This window comes from Dreissena polymorpha, unplaced genomic scaffold (genome assembly GCF_020536995.1).
Source record: "Dreissena polymorpha isolate Duluth1 unplaced genomic scaffold, UMN_Dpol_1.0 chrUn041, whole genome shotgun sequence".
Classification (NCBI taxonomy): Eukaryota; Metazoa; Mollusca; class Bivalvia; order Myida; family Dreissenidae; genus Dreissena; species Dreissena polymorpha.
In genome coordinates, this window is record NW_026273355.1 from 115,837 (window position 1) to 130,231 (window position 14,395).

The 14,395-nt window shown below is 31.6% G+C and overlaps 1 protein-coding gene across 5 annotated transcripts in view; it reads right to left on the reverse strand.

The window, feature by feature from the left end:
- LOC127863809 (cytochrome c1-like) overlaps positions 1-14,395 on the reverse strand; it is a 189,991-nt gene that overhangs the window by 34,366 nt on the left and 141,230 nt on the right. The gene's annotated exons all lie outside the window — the stretch shown is intronic.

The window sequence follows — 14,395 nt, forward strand, 5'->3', positions numbered from 1 at the left end:
TAATTATACTGCTTGATACGATCATGTACATCTATATCAAATGAGATCATACTGTAACTTCAGTGATGAATTTCAGTGATTAAATAAAATCCAAAAAGTAAGTCACTCCCATCTCTCTCCCGCAGTGCGCATACCTAAAGGTCCTGCTGTGTACCAATCCAGATCAAGATCCAAAAATATTATACATAATTATGTATCACGTTGTTTAGAGGATATGATTTTCCCTCTGTTGTATCATTGTATTGTTTTACTTTTTTAATCAGTGTGTTTAAAGATATATAAACATGGCTTCAGCGTCAGAGCTTCAGGCAATGAATATTTCACCCCCTGATTTTTTTCTAATGGATATTTTAGCTAGTTCCTACATTCAATACAGTCAAATATATGTTAAGTAGTATCTGCACACATTGGTAGATTACATTTGTACATTAAATATTATTTTTTAGTGCTAAAAAGATATAGTACAAGTGTTAATGCTAGATCAATTAAGAGCCTTAGTCAAGCGATATTTAAACATTTTTAAATGGTAATATTTTTTTAATGTTATATTTTCTCTTGAGAACTGGCCAGATATAAAATGAATACCATTTAACCACTTTTATAATGAAACCCTGACCAAATCTCAAATGCATCCCTTTTCTCTGGCACCCTGGTCATCTCCTGTTGATCACCTAACAAACACCTATCAAAATGGCAAATTAAATGCAGAACAGTTCATTTTAATCAATGGTTGAACGAAATACTTCAGAAACAAATTGACATCCTTTTAACATGAAAGTTTAACTTTCACATGGAAAAATAGTCTGCACCGAACACAGATCAAAAATGCTTTTCATTTGTGGATCAACCCATATCTATGTGCATAAATATCTCAAGTGTTCATGAAATCAGGACAAACAATTGTATTTTATGTACTAAATTTATCTGGCTTTAGTTATCAGATTATTATAAGCTCAATCAGTATATTTATATAATTGTTTATGCTTTGTGTATTGTAAACATATACACAATCATGCAGCTACATTATAGCAATAAATAATAACAAAGTCACCCATACTATAAAGGTCATTGGCAAAGCCTATGGTAAAAAGAAATGTGAACACATTGAGTGTAATCGCCCTCTGTGTGGCTGAGAAAAATGTCGCTATTGCTTATTCAACATATTTTCTGTACATTTCTTCAATAAACTTACATCAATTTTATTTTTATTTTTTATGTTTCTTCCATTTTTTTTCGTACCCAATTTATTTACTATTTTCTACAAAAGTTTACTATTTTCAATAGTTTGTTATGATAACAAATGAAAAAATAAACAAAAGTGTCTTTGATTCGTAGCAAAAGCTTAGCGCTACCATGCCAGCACGCAGCCTTAACAAATTGGCGGGTAATACATGTTGTAGCCCAATATTTGGTGAAGAGCGTTACAATGGTTTATTTATTTTCCGATTTCGATTCGATAAAAATTGGGATATTTTGAATATTTTTCTTAGTAAGAATATATTTTAATACAATGCATATAAGCTTGTTCGAATTTACGACAATTTTGTAAACACATTTATTTTGCCAAACTGTGTAAAGTTCTTTTAAAGCAGAAAACCCCATTGAATTTCGCACAAGAATTACAATGTCCGTCTGTTATCTGTCATTAAATTGAAAACATATCTAAACCCAAGATTTGCGCTAGAGAAATTATAAAAAGAAGGTTAACCTTTTTTTTCTTTGCGTCATCATTGTACATAAATACAATCACGTGTGACATCCTTCTTTGACGAATGGTTCCATACGAATCAGCTAAGCAGTCACATCAGAAGCACCAATTGGAATTGTATCAGGTTTGGACAATACAAGCACATACCACGACACATATAGCTGCATAACCGATCATTTTAAAAATAAAAATTATAAATAAAGAAGTTTTAATGACATTTTCTACATAGATTAGTCCAACTTGTATATTGTATTGAACATGAGTCATACACGTTAAACGATGTTTTAATGACATACTTGCGTGCAGGTTTTGTATATGTATTTCAGACAGCATTCAGGAAATTACAAAACACACAGGCAGGGAAATGGAAACAAAGCGTGCAACCTCACGAGACTGATAAACATTTGATAAATTAAGTTCAGATAACTTCAGATCTGCACTGCTTGCGATACTTTTGCAAATGGGTAAAATAATGTCAATTTAATCACGCAATTTTGCGACTTTAGTGTGTATAATTTTGAAATACTGGTGTATACAACACTTATGGGAATACACATTTTGATAGTTATTTAAAAAAAAAACAGTTTCACTAGATATACTATACATCTTATAGACTTTCATTTTTTGTGACTATAAGAATGCTAATTGTGTCTATTAGCGAGACTTATTATATATTAATATTAAGATAGAACGGTTCCTATTTTATTCCTATTTTGTTATGATAACACTTCGTCAAACGGACCAAACATCGAAATGAAATTAAAATTGAAATACTTATTAATAACATGAACAAAACATTACATTAATTTATCTGTACTTTATTTATATGAACAACTGAAACACATGTTTTCTTAATAAAATTACTATAACCCTTATCTAGTGTATACATAGTCATTATTTGTTTTGTCAACATAACGATATAATTACAGAAAGAAAAATCTTGTATTAAAATCCTTTCAATTTGAGTGGCAAAATAGTTGCATAGGACAAACCTTGTGTAACATGTAGACGAGCGTGTGTACTACTTTGACATCGTACACAATGTAGTATTTAAGGAAGTCTTTACAAAAAAGAAGCGCCTAGAATTAATGTTAAAATAATATATTTCGTTGAAAAGAGCAACGACACTGTTGTATCGGTTTTTGAGAATTAACATGATGTTTTTCAAAAAAATGTTCGGGACAAGCCGTTTGAAGGCAATTATTCCCCTTGACCACTAAGTGTGACCTTTGCCTCTGAGGTAGGGGTGCGAATCGGTATAAGCGACAAGCCATCACCTCATGTTGGTCATTTGTATCATGTTATTTTAAAACTGCACAAAACATGAGTGTGTTTTGAAAGCAACCAGTGCGTATATGTCTGAAATTAAAATCATATAACTAATTAATCATACTTCTCACAGTCATGCAACGAATTTGATTTATACATTGACTGGAGTTGTTCGGCTTAAACAAATGCCTTTAATAATATATGTCATCAGCTAAAAGCAAGGTTTTTCTTGCAATCCCTTTGGGAAAGATTCACCTTAACAATGAAATATTTTTCATCTCATTAAGAAATAAAAAGAGAATAAAAATGTCAACGAAATACATGTGTTCGAGACATTGTAAAACCAAAATATAAACTGACAATTTATTGCGTCATGTATAGCTTTTACAGTCATCTGTTAAGACCAATGAACAATTGTTCATGTAAATAAATTAGCTTTGAAAACAGAAAACGCTTTATAACAATAGCTTTCTGACAAAAATCGATAATAACGAATTAACTTTAAAAATATCATTACTGGTAGATCATTCTTAAACATCCACTCGAATCATATCTTGTTTTTAAAACACGGCATGCACGTTTATCGATATTTTGTTTAAATGACATTTATGTGTTGTGTGTTGTTTCAACAGTAGAGATTCACAAATTAAAATACACAAGATGAAATGCATGTAACGATTTCCTTCACATAAGACAGATAAACCTCTCATAATCTATACGTGTATTTTGGAGAAATTGATTTATACAAAATTGGATCCATTTTTATCTTGTTTATTTATTAAAATTAACGATAATTTCATTCAGAAGGTCGGAAAATACATAATAATCAAATGCAAATGTTTGCCTAGTGTAATTCTTACAAATTATTTTGAATGTTTTAAAATTACGTTTCTCATAATTGTTATCTTGAAATTAAATTAAGTTTAATTTAAATAAATGATTCACAAAGTCAAGAAAACATTAAACAATTAGACAATACAAGTCTAATTAAACCCAAACAAGATGTTGTGTCTCTAGAGGATGCTAAATTGAAATAATATATGTTATTATTATTTTCGTACAAAGCAGGATTTGCTATGATATTCTGTCACTAACAATTCGCCATTTAAGTGGTTTGATCATGTTTTTCTTCATATACGGTACAAAAACTATTCTCGGCGGATAAGAATACATTAAACACTACGAAGCAGAGTAGAGCCATTATGAATGTTGTTTATGAAAGTGATGTTATTTTGTTTGTGTTCGTGCCAATATGTAAATGCAACAAGTATAATATTCATGCATGTTCAACATATGAATGAAAGTTGCTTTAAATTTAAATTTTGATACGTAGCTCTTTGCAGCTAATCGCTAAGCAGAACAGACAACACAATATAACAAAACTGACAGGCATTCCAGCTGTCGTTTTACCCTGTGGTGAATACGGCCATAAGCATATGTACGAAGCAGTATATTTTATTTAAAAATAATGGAATCACATATGTGAAGTATTTGTTTTATATTAAAACAGTATTGCATTTGTGTATAATTACATTAGATCATCACACACAGACATATTTGTGATGATGGTTAATTATGGAATAATATGCCTTTTTCTAGAAGCAATGAATTGTTTGCTCATCAATTGATATCAAATCTTTTACCCTCTCTGCTGTATTCACTCCATACAATATGCATACACTGTTTGTAGAATCAGAATACTATATAGTGTTAGATTGAATACTAGATAGAATCAGGTTCAAACTTCAATATAAATGTATATCAAAATAATTAATATTCCCTTTTAATGCATTGTTTATCAATAAAATACGTCAACATATCGTTTTGATTACTAAATATATATATGAAAGTTTAAACGTCGGAATAACCTTTTAAAATAATTTTAACACATATATTACATGTTGCTTAACGGTTTCTGCATGAATACTTCCTAACTGTACTTGAAATGTAACCATGTTTCACGGAGTAAGAGTAATTGTTGTGTTTAGTTTCGTTGTTAGTGCTTTATTCCATATATATATATATACATGGAACACACATTCTTGTTCGATACACTTCTATATTGCGAATTGAACTTATGTCTTATGTCTTAAACGATCGAGCGATTAATCTAAATGAGAATTCTACAACTTCTACAAGATGTACCGTTTATCGATGGTTAGAATGCGGATTGTGGTATTTCAAGACCATAATATTCCTAACGAGTTTACTGGTTCCAAGTATTTGTATTTGTAAAAAATTGTATAACTAGGGGTTTCGAAAAACTAGACTTTTGCGTTAAGCACCACTTAATAATATAACGATAGTGTATGATAATATATAATATAGTATGAACCATTCACTTGTCTCATTAAATATTAAATAAACCAGAATTGGCAATATAACTCAAACATACATTCCCATACAATACAAGTACACGTGAACTTCCGATTGAAGCTATTTGATGTAATGGAATGTAATTTGCAACAGCGCTGCTATTTTGTTTAGTCTGCCATTGACAGTACAACCCGTGTAGGGCTGCTTTCTTGAAATAATGACGTGTTGGTAACCCCGGACGAAATGCAATATAAAACGTTGCAGGATACTATACAAAATCAATCAGACAAAACATAATTTTGTATAAAATACATCACAATGTCTATTTGTCTTCTGTTTCATCCATTTGAAGGACCAACAACAATACAAACACACATTTACATACACCTATTTTGTGATAATTATATGGAAATGAATAGAATTAAATAGTTAACACTATTGAAAACATGCTGTCGACGAGTATAATTATCTTCTGTCTAATAAGCGCTTCATACTTGCAATTATTGCATAGCGTATTAAATAAAGAAACTTGAAAAATAGTTTGACACAACTACTGAACGCAATAACGTATTTAAAGAACCTGTTTTATTTTGCAAGAGAACAAACTAATTTGTCCGACACAAACCTGTTTTTGAACATGAATGCACCTACACTTGATCACTTTAATGTACTCAATATCGGGAACACTTTGCATTTGATTTATTAAAAATGTGTCATCTACTTAGACAATGTTCCCGCACGCGGATATTATACATTTGGTTTAAAATTCGTGCATAGTCTAATTACGATATTTCGCTTTGACAGACGACGTAAGTTGTATTGAGTTTTCATAACTGCAAACAACAAAATTATGCAATTAGCTTGATTTTTGAAAAAAATACAGCTTTTTCTGGTTCAAACAAACCCCACACTATCATTATTCTTTTAAGATAACATTTCTTTTTAACTTTTATTATTTCAATACTCAGTATAGTATCATTGGTTTGTAAAATGGGTCAGCATTGTTTGTTCCGATAGAATAGTGTGTTTTGTTAAACGTTTATCGCAAGCCTTGATCAGTATATTCTTTGAACTAGAACACTGACCAGTATTAAACTGTGTTTAAACAAATTGCACATTGGGATGGGAAAATGCTGCTAATGTTGACAAAACCTATTATCCTCTGTTTACTATATATATCATCAATAGTGTGTGCGTGTTAATGTCGGACATGAAATTTAAAGATATAATTAATTTTTTGAGATCGACTACACTGTACATGCTTTTATATTAATTTCATGACAACATGCTTGATTGACACTTTTGCAGTTTAAAGCCTAAATATCTTTGGGTTTCAGACGAAAGCCCTTTAGGATGCTTAAAAGCGGAGTTATCAATAGGATTTTCTAAGGAAAAAAACTTTACCGAGCTTTCATGTTGGACTAGCACCACCTGCAGAATGTCTTGTTAAGTATGTCCATTACGGGCCGTCATTATTCTACTAGCAAACGTCCTTCAGTTGACGAGGGGTGTGCGCCTTAGCCATACTGTGTACCATGTTTGTTGTTATTGTTATATGGTAAGCCAAAATGCACGCAATTGTACTTTTTCCCAAACATTCTAAGGAATACATATTTCATCATTTGCAGTGTAGCATGGGGTTCGATATTAATCATCGTACCAACAAAAACTGGTTGTGTTACATATATTTCTCTTAGCATAATGGACTGCTTAAAGGGGCATTTTCACAGATTTTGGAATGTAATAAAGTTTGTCATTAAATGCTTTATATTGATAAATATGAACATCGGACATAAAAAGCTCCAGTAAAAAACAATAATAAAATTAAAGAAAAAAAAGTAACCCTCAACTAGGATCGAAACATTGACACCCGGGTAAAAGTATATCGCTTCAACCACTCAGCCATCAATGAGACATGCATTACTACTGTATATAAGCAATCATTGTGGTATCACAAATATATAACGACAACAACACAACTCTCCAAATTATTCATTCCATCGTTTCACGTTGCAACGCTTTATATTTTTCAGGGTTTTAAATCGTCAAAAGATTCATGCTATGAATATTTCAGTGCATAATAAATGTTCAGTATTACTGTTTCCTCACAAATATCATAACTACAACGAAAATTTGCGATTCTGAAGCATGTTCTTTTTTAATTTTGTCAATTCACCCAAACGTTAAAAGGCCCCTTTTAAATATTATCGAAACTTAATAATGTTTCCTATGTAAAAGGAAAGTAAATTTCGGTTATTGGATAAATTATTTAAAGCAATTAGAAAATATTTTATGAATATTAAAACAATATTTGCACTTTTCGTAACTGTACCGATTGCATCACGCATACGTATCGATTATATTAGTACATATATAACTATAAATTGAATTTCAGAACTTTCTTCAGACTATGCAAATATGAAATCTATAATAAGAAATTTAGCCGATATTTGATTCTGTTTTTATGAAACGGTGGAACATTTAATTACACGATTAACATAGCTCCGTGGAACTTTTTTATTTCAGCCCGCATGCTCCATTTTTTTGCACGCAGAGGACAAAAACTGCGAGGTTTTGCATGGCGCTTTCCGAAAATACCGAGTCAACGATGATGAGTTTCCTTATCTTCCGAAGCCTCCCTAAAGTTACAGCAAACGACTAAACTGTTTGTATTTGAAACTGTGTTTGCAAAACTATTGTTAAATGCAAGATTGATCCCAGTTTTGCATAAAAGGTTTCACAGGGGTTTATATTGATAACGCACACTAATGAATGTTCACATATTATCGATGGATTCCATATTATCGCTCTTTTCTAAACCGTTATGAAGACTAGTTGAGAACATGTTAAATCACGTATGTCGCATGATCCGTGATATTTACCATAAACAGTTTGGACTCGGCTTCTTTTAGGTGTTTGAGGTAAGCATATACACGATATTATCGGTTCTAACAAGAATCATGTAATACAATCCTCTGTCATACGTATTTATTATGATATATACTTAAAGCAATTTAACAAACAACAACTGTCTTTCTCATTTGTACAAGAAACTTCGTAGCTAAGAAATTCTTAGCATATAGTGAACAAATAGCATTACTTGTAAGCAATATCTCCCTTTTTTTCGAAAATTTAAACGATTTACATAATACTTACGTGCAGGGAAATTGTAGATTGTTTGTAAGCAAACATTATTCTGCGTGAAAGTAATACGTCGGCACATTATATTTTGATTTTTTTTTAACACAAACTTTGTTTTTTAGCTGATTTTACACACAATACATGGTAAACTTTTTTAGAAGTTGTTATTTACATGTTGTAAGGTATGTTGGTAGGAAACTGACGTTCTGTAATGTAATAGCAAATGCCTGACTGCGAATGTCTAGAACCTAGTGTGAATATCAATCAGCGATGTAACGCAATCTTTTCCAAGATAACAAATTACAACCATAATATCATTATTTTTATATAAAAAGCTGACGACCAGCCGATTGAACCTTCACCAAAGCCACATGATTTATTTAGAGGCTCCACGAATACAGTCAAGTTACCATTACAGGATAATTTCCCATAGCGGATCACTTTGATGTTCAAGACTGCGTATCGCGATAAATAGTTGACATTTTTAGATGAAATTTTGCACACAGCATCTTCAAGGCTTGTTCTTTAAAACGGATTGATTGAGTCGTAATCGGAGCTACTCTTTGTCAAATATTTCGGTTTTTTTTTTTGCTGTATATACGACTTTGTTGACTTCCGTCTCGTTTCCAAATCGAGGTTGAACATTGTACGCGGCCACATGCTTTAACTCTGTTGGAAAATAAGAAGTTTACGCATTAAAGGGGCCTTTTCACAGATTTTGGCATTTTTTAACTTATTCATTAAATGTTTTATATCGATAAATGTAAACATTGGATCGTAAAAGCTCCAGTAAAAAATCAAGAATAAAATTAAAAAAAGGAAAAGAACATTGCCCGGACCAGGTTTCGAACCAGTGACCCCTGGAGTCCTGCCAGAGTCCTGAAGTAAAAACGCTTTAGCCTACTGAGCTATTCCGCCGCGTACATACACTTAAAGTATTTTATACCTTATATAAGCAATCTTCGTAGTTTCACAAAATTTAACGACAAAAACAGAACTCTCCAAATTATTCAATCGTTTCGCGTTGCAACGCTTTATAATTTTTAGGTTTTAAAATCGTCAAAAGATGCATGTAATGGCTTTATTAGACCATGGTAAATGTTCAGTATTACTGTTTCCTCACAAATATCATAACTAAAACGAAAATTTGCGAATCTGAAACAACTTTTTTCAATTTTGTCAATTTACCAAAGCGTGAAAAGATCCCTTTAATTTAGAGGCAATTTAGTAGTATTTCTGTCTGCAAAAGTCCATTTTAGTTTTTATTTTTGTATAAGATTGTTTGCATCACCTTAAATGAAATGAAGAATTATGGCAATAACGGATCAAGCGTGATAATATGCGTATTGATAATACATGTATATGATATTAAAATATATGCAAAACTTGTTGATTCTTACTATAAATCATCTCAAGCTTAATGCTTTATTTATGTTCCATGTTCAATATCGATGATCAGTTATGATTAAAACAATTTACATGTTTTATAAGATTCCCATATTTGTTCGACCTTTTTAGGATTTTCAACAGATAATTCACACAAGAACACCATGCGTAAAGTGTGGATACAAGATCGCATATAGAAAGCAATTAATAACAAACAATGACTATAAGTTATAACTGACAATGTAACTTGGTCATTGTAAACAACACAGTTCATGGTTCGACAGTTCAAATAGCGTGTTAGATGCCCCGCTGAGCGGTTTCAGTCACGTGATCCGTTATGACTACAACTGATCCGTTAATGCATGAATTCTGCGGCGAACAGATGTATCACAAATACAATGTGCCTGCGTTTAAAAATAAGACTATGTGCTGAATCAGTACGTAAAGGTAATATTTAATAAAACTGGTATAAATGAAGTCTCAACACATGTATTGCTTTTCACCAGAACAACTTAATTACGCTACTGATCCGGTAATGGCAACTTGACTGTACTGATGATATCGAATTTGATTGTACTGTCCGACCATGAAGCTGGACAAGTTTGTGACGTTTAGTGGAACAAGCACGATGGGTAATTGAATTTTGTAATAACAAAACAATTTGTAGCCTGAGTAGCTGAATATTTTGTGGTCAAGTCCAAACAAATTACAATGACCAATGGTTATAGTACTTATGGCAGTTTAATACCTATGGCTTATCCATTAACACCCATTATTTTCAGAAGTCGATAGCATTTAGGAAAACTCATTTATCGCGAGGGTTATCTTGGTAACAAAAATTCTAATCCATCTAGAATACATTGTAAATCACATAACAAATGAACCTCATTTATCTGATTGAAACTAACGTTGGTAGATACAATATACCATAATTGTTTACAGCTTAGGGTAAGAGATTGTTTTCATAATTTGAAGAGATCAGGATTACACATATTGCCGTTTAATTTAATGACACCTGATTTGTTCGTGTAAAATCCAGCGCCGACGAGTACACATGTGAAGTAAATTGTTTAATTCCGAATGATTAATGCGATGGGTGACGTAAACTGAAAAATCGGTACACATATAAAGAAAAAACACACACGTTTGTTCATTACCTTCAATAGCAATCGAAGTTAATATCGCGCAATGCAAGCGAAGGTCATTCCTTGAAATATCATAACCTAAAAGTATCTAGTAAGAATGTTTCGAACGTGAATTCTGTTCTTATATATTGTAATTCTTATAATTTGCGACAGTGTCGAATTTAACAAAACCTTGTTGTCAAATGTATATATAGCGTACCATCAATCCGTCACAATTAGAATACTTAATGCGTTTAGCCTCTATACACGAGACGAAATTGCACAGCAATTGCAATAATTTAATTATTTTGTTCCCAAGGCGATAAGAACGTATTGTCAGCACGTTACGCGTTTCTGTCAATATAGCATCTGCATATACATATTTATATTGCAGCAATTTATTTTGCCTTTACACAAGTTAAAGTCATCTTGATATGTACAACTTTTCGATGGTAGTTAGTTCGTTTTGTTAGAAATCTTGCTTATTTATTTCATTTTGCCATTTAAATGCGTATACTACACAATTTTCTGGTGCTTTACGACACATTCCTGGAAAAGAACATTTCTTATTTAGTATATAAACACTGCGTCTAACGGGCCACAAATCGACATGACATTTAAATATATACATCTTATTTGAATAATATTTACACAACATAGTGTGAATTTCTATTGACTTATGTTCCATGAAAAACAGACACACATTTCCATTCTCTTTTAAATCACTCATTAACCTTCTGCCATTGCATTCCATAAAACTCTAATTTGTTTTTAAAACATTAAAATGGATGTGTCTAAAAGAAATGCTTGTATTAAAATGCGTTCAATGTTAGGAGCTAAAAGGTTGCATAAGGCATACCTTGTGTAACATGAAGACGAGCTCTGACAATGTAGTGTATAATGCAATCTGTACAAAGTAGTAGCGCCTGTAAGTAATAGAAAAAAAGTGATTTAGTTGACATGAGCAACTATACTGTTTATCGTTCTTGATAAATTACATGACACTTACAAAAAAAATATTGTCGGGACAAGCTAATTGTCATTTTTTCCCTTGACCACTTAGTGTGACCTTTGATTTTGAGGGTGGGGCAAGTGGTATACGCGACAAGCAATTGCCTCATGTTGCTCATTTGTGGTATGTTATTTGAAAACTGCACAAATAATGACTGTGTATTTAACGCGACCACATTTTTGAATTTAAAATCACATAATGAAAGTATCATACTTCTAGCAGTCATGCCCTCCGATGCCACGAAGTTGATTAATACATTGACTGGTGTTGTTCTTTAAAAAAAAGCTCCTTTAATATCATTAATATCATTTTGTCAGCTCAAAGCAGGGTTTTTCATGCAATTCCGACTTGCAAGTTTTACGATAACAATACGATATGTTTCATCTCAGTAAAATATAAAAAGGAATGAAAATGTCAACCAAAGACAATTGTTTGAGAAATTGTACAACTAATATCTTAACTGATAACCTTCTGCGTAATATAGAGCTGTTTGAAGTCTTTTTAATACTAACGAAAGTTAATAAATAACGTAAATCAATTATACTAGAAAAAAGACAATGCTTTATAACCATAGCTTTCTGACAACAATCGATGATTACAACAAAAATTCATTTTAAGAATATCATTAGTGGTCATTTTATATTTAAATGATCATTTCGATGTGTATCTTGTATTTAAAACACTGCATGCACAGGCGTCTATCGATATTTTGGTTAAATTACATTCACGCGAAGCGTTTCGTTTCAAAAGCAGAGATTCATGATGAAATTATATAACACAAGAGGAAATGCATTTAACGCTTGTCATCTCATGAGACAGATAAACCTCTCGTAATCTATTCGTGCACTTGGGAGAATTTATTTATAGAATTTGGGATCCATTTTTATCATTTTTTAAATTATAATGCACAATATATTTGCATTAACTATATCGGGCCATTCAGTTTAATGAAAATATTTTTATGTCTTCTTGTGCTAATTGTTAATGTTAAAGGCAAATGTCAGCCTAATGTATTTCAATCAAATCAAGTTTAACATATCTTATAATTATTATCGTTAAGTGAAAAGAAGTATGTTTTATATGAATTATTAGAAATGTCGTGACAAACATTTCCAAATAAGAAAAAATAAGCCTAATTTAACCCAAAGAAGATGTTGTGTCTTTAAAGGAAGATAAAATAAAATAACATATATTTTATTATTCTTGTCGTACCCAGAATGATTAGCTTTTTGTATTTCAAACTCTAAAAGTGAGCAATTAAAATGGTTTGATATGATTTTCTTCATATACGGTACACACAAACTATTCTTAGCAGAGATGGATACATGAAACACAACGAGGAAGAATTTTCTGTTTGTGGCAGTGATTTTATATCTTTCATTTTAATACGAAGATTATAATGCAACACGTCTAATACTCATTTTGTATTAAGCATTAATGGAGTATGCCTTAAATCTAAATTTGGAAGTATTGGAATTCGCTTTTGGATGATTAGAAATTAGTCAAGTTGAAGAAATATTACAGATAACAAAACTGACAGGCAATTCCAGCTGTCGTTTCAACCGAATGTCCACCCACCTATGAATATGATCATACTCATATTGACAGAGCAGCGGTGTATTTTATAAAAAAATATACAGGAAATTATATAAAACATCATTGCATTTATATGGTACTTCGTTAGATCATCACATACAAAAAGACTCGTGAGAACGGTGTCCTGGGAAATAATAAGCTTTTTTGTTCAAGAAATTAATTGTTTGTTTATCTAATTATATTAGATCATGCACCTGCTCTGCTGCATTTACTTCACAAAACGATAATACATAATTTGCCTTAGATTAATACAATCTTTGTTTTTCGATTGTGCTTCAATTTAACGAACAATTGTTACGCGTGTCGAATAGTATGGCTATATAAAATATATATGAGCGTCGTTATGTGAAAAGCTGCTTAATGCATGTGCCTAAAGTTGGGTACCAGATGAGCATGTGCTGTTCGCTCAGTGTAATCAGGGACAAACCTTTTCGCATGAACTTGATTGTCGCAAAGAAGAGACTTACTCCAAACAAAAAATACTACACATACAGAAAATGTCGTCCATTATTATATTCAACTGGGTCGACACTTGAAACACATGCATGAAGCTCCGTTCTTCCAGATCTAGGCTAGTAATAATTATAATATCAATAATTGACTAAACATATTGGCATTCATGCCCTCGCTAATAAGTTCACTAAATATAGTTAAAGTAAAATTAATATTTGTTCAAAGCAAATACATGCAATACGTGTTGTCAACAACAGGTACAGCACTTACATCTTTACCGAGACTAGTTTCGTCTCTTTATAAAGGTGATGTGTTTCATCCGATAACTTCATCGATGAATGTCTTCATACTTTATATTTTGTTGTTAGAGAAGTATATGTCATACTGGTA